The sequence below is a fragment of the Suncus etruscus genome, chromosome 10 (genome assembly GCF_024139225.1).
Source record: "Suncus etruscus isolate mSunEtr1 chromosome 10, mSunEtr1.pri.cur, whole genome shotgun sequence".
Taxonomy (NCBI): domain Eukaryota; kingdom Metazoa; phylum Chordata; class Mammalia; order Eulipotyphla; family Soricidae; genus Suncus; species Suncus etruscus.
Genome location: NC_064857.1, coordinates 30,081,741 through 30,085,738, shown reverse-complemented (window position 1 = coordinate 30,085,738; position 3,998 = coordinate 30,081,741).

Below are 3,998 nucleotides of genomic sequence, written 5' to 3'. Positions count from 1 at the left end.
ACCCCCATGGTCCTGTATGGTCCCCCAAACCAGGAGCGATTTCTGAGCACATAACCAGGGGCGTTAAACCTCAAGCATAAACCCTGTTAAGTACAAACCCTGAGCATTATTGGGTTTGGCTAAAAGAAAGAAAAAAAAAAGAAAGAAAGAAAGAAAAAGAAAGAAAAAAGGAAGGAAGGAAGGAAGGAAGAAAGAAAGAAGAAAGAAAGAAAGAAAGAAAAGAGAAAGAAAGAAAGAAAGAAAAAGAAGAAAGAGAAAGAAAGAAAGAAAGAAAGAAAGAGAAAGAAAGAAGAAAGAAGAAAAAAAAGAAAGAATGAAAGAAAGAAAGAAAGAAAGAAAGTAAGAAAGAAAGAAAAGAAATAAATAGAAAGAAAGAATGAATGAAAGAGAGAAAGAAAGAAGAAGAAAAAAGAAAGAAAGAAAGAAAGAAAAGAAGAAGAAAAAGAAAAGAAAGAAAGAAAGAAAGAAAGAAAGAAAGAAAGAAAGAAAGAAAGAAAGAAAGAAAGAAAGAAAGAAAGAAAGAAAGAAAGAAAGAAGAAAAGATCTCTCCTATTTCTTTTTTTTTGGGGGAGGGGAGGGGAAGAGAGGCTACACCTGGCAGTGCTCAGGGTTATTACTGGCTCTGAACCCAGGCACCACTGTTGGGTTCGGGGACCATAGAGCATTGAGGATTGAACCCAGGTCAGCTCTGTGTAAGACGAAGCTTTCTACTCACTCTTGCCTTTACATTTCATTTTTGGTGTCTCTCATCAATGCTACTAGGCATTGTTCTTTCAACCCTTGCCGCAGAGATTTTGCTCTGTACAGATCTAACAGGATTCTGTTACATATTTACTGTGACAGCAGAAGGAGGTTAACTCAGCTTCCCTACGTTTGTTTATCTTGATCCCATCCAATCATTAGCTGAAGTCTTGAGGACCAGACAGAGCACTAGCTTGGAGTCTCCTGTACTCTCTTGAAGAGATTTTTATTTTAAAGAGTTATTTCTATTCTTCTTTTTTCTAAGCCAGTCAAATTGAGCAGTTCTTTCTATTCTCAATTTATATTATATGCCATAATGTTCTTGTTTCAATAGGAAATAATTTATTTGAGCACTGTATATTAATCACAGTTTATGTTGGTCTTATTTATGGCCAGGAAATATCCAGAAAGTGAATTAGAAAAATCTGTGTAGAAAGTGACTGGCAAACTGGTGAGCTTCATTTTATGCTAGTCTTCTTTCCTTTTACTTCCTTTATCTTCTTTTCTTGCAGTTTTCTTTTTTCCTTTGGGCCTCCCAGATGGTGCCAGGGTTTATCTGAATCACTCTGATGGTGATCTGAAAGATCTGAAAGTGCTTAGGGCTCTCCAGGGTTGCTCTGGGTGGTGCTTGGGAACATGTAATGCTGGGAAATTGAAATGGGACCAGCCACATTCAAAGCACACATCTAATTCTGTACTGTCAGCCTCTGAGTCTGTAGTTTTCTGTCTAGATCATTTCTCATCAAGCCCCTATCACCAGGGAACTTTTGCAACTACTTGTAGATATTTTTTATTGTATCTCTGGGTAAAGGATATTGCTAGTGTCTAGAGGGCAGAAGCCATGATACTGCCAAACATCTTAGAATGCACAGGAAGCAGCTATTAGCACTGTCCCCAACAAACAATTATCCAATTCCAAATGTCAACAGTACTTAAGTTAAATCTTACTTTAGGAGCATGGCTGGCCTGCTTGCTCATATATTGGTGACTCAAGGGCTTGTTTTCTTTCCCCTCTGGTGTGTGTGGCCTGTTTGCTCAGAGAAAAATCTTCCACTCTTGTGTTGGAAGGTACCTATAAACCTGGCTGCTCTTGTTTATATTGTGCAAAAGGAGGAAATCAGAGCCCTTGAGCTTGAGTAAGAAGACTTTGCATTAAGTTTGTTTTTACTCTTGTACTTCTTAGCATTCTCTTTAGTTTGTTTTGGGCCACACCTGGTTGATGCTCAGGGGTTACTCCAGGTGCTGCACTCAGAAATTATTCCTGGTGAACTAGGGGGACCATATGGGATGCCAGGAACTAAACCTCAGCTGGCAATGTGCAAGGCAAGTGCCTATCCTGCTATATGATCTCTCCAGCCCCTCTTTTTTTTTCTTCTGGTTTAGATTTCTCTGAAGTGATGGTCACTAGGTAAGAAAGGTAATGAAATGTAAGACCAGTTTTACCACTTACTAATTTTCTTTTTTTTAGATGGGGGTGACGGTTGGGGATGAGACTTAGACCATATACAGCAATTCTCAAGGCTTACTCCTGACTGCATAGAAATAACCCTGATAGTGCTTGAGGAATTACATGTGGTGTCAAGAATCAAGCCATGGTTGACAGCATGTAAGGCATGAACTACTTTACCTCCTGTAATGTCTCTCCAGCCACCCTTCCTTATTAATTTTCTGACAATTTTTCTGTTAACTTATTTTAACTTTCAGGGTACTTATATCTTGACTTCCTGAGCCAATCTGGAGTCTGTGAACTAAGTTGACTGGCTTCTGGCCATATCACTTCTGAAGGCATTTATTTAGATTGGACCTTCATGTGTTCTGCTATGCCATCTGTCTTTTCTCCATCTGTTTTTTCTCTCTAGTGGTTTGGGGTTACAGATGTTTCCTAGATTTGAATATAAAACTTCAGTTTCTGTTTCCAGTTTCTAGTTCTAGTTCTTTGTGTGAGGTATTAGAAATCTCTCTCTCTCTCTCTCTCTCTCTCTCTCTCTCTCTCTCTCTCTCTCTTTCTCTCACTGTCTAGTCTATTTTTGGGTATTGGGTAAAGCCCAGTTGTATTCAGGACTTGCTACTGGCTCTGTGTTTGGGATACCATACATATGTGGTGCCTGAGAATAAATTCAGGTCAGGCACATACAAGGCAAAGCCCCTATTATAATAGTGCTCCAGTTATTGGAAATATCTATAAGAAAAAAGTAATCAACACTTTAATGCCAAATTGCAGAAAAATTATTGTCTCTGTAATTCATGTTTAAAATATACAATTTTTATTTATATATTTATTTATTTTTTGTTTTGGGGTACTCCTGGCTATACACTCAGAAATCTTTCCTGGCAGGCACAGGAAATATGGGATGCCAGCATTTGAACCGCTGTCTTTCTGCATCTAAGGCAAATGCCCTATTGCTGTGTTATCTCTTTAGCCCTAAAATATACAATTTAAGCATAAGTATTCCTTTATAATATGTTAATTTCAGGTCTTTATGTCTTCAAGTTTTTATAATATGTTGATGTCTGGACTAACTAGTACTCAAGAGACCATCCCATGCCAGGGATTGAACCTGGGTCTCCTACATGCAAAGTATGCACTTCAGCACTTTGAATTCTCTCCTCAGCATTGTACCCAGTGTTATGACTTTATAAACCTGTATGTTTCAAGCTTACCACAAAGACTGTTGAGTGCAGTTAGAGAAATAACTACACTAACAGCTACCATGACAATGACAGAGAGAGAAATACAATGCCTGTCTTGAAGACAGGCAGGGGAAGAAGGAAGGCAGGGAATAAGGGGAAAATGGTGGTGGAAAAGTTGCATTAGTGAAGGGGTGTGTGTGCATTTTATGGGTGAAACCCAATTATGAACATGTTTGTAAACACGGTGCTTAAATAAAGATATTATTAATAAAAAGAAAACCAAAAAACCCAAATGTATCATGATCAACTATATTAACTATGTGATACATGGTCTTTAAATAAAGCAAGTTATAACAACAAAATGGCATTGATTCCAGTCTCACTAATAATGCATATTTTACTGAGCTTACTTACAACTATTAATTTATAATATACAAAATTTTAAGATACAAAAGTTTATTTGGCGAATGTTTCTTAATTCACTAGGTATGTTCTATGCCAACATTACAGATTTCAGTTGGATATGATCTAGAATATACTTGGTTTATGTTAGTGCACTTATGGTCTCATCTTTCTACATTATTTCTCAAAGATTTAGTTAACAGTAAATACTCTAAATCTATACC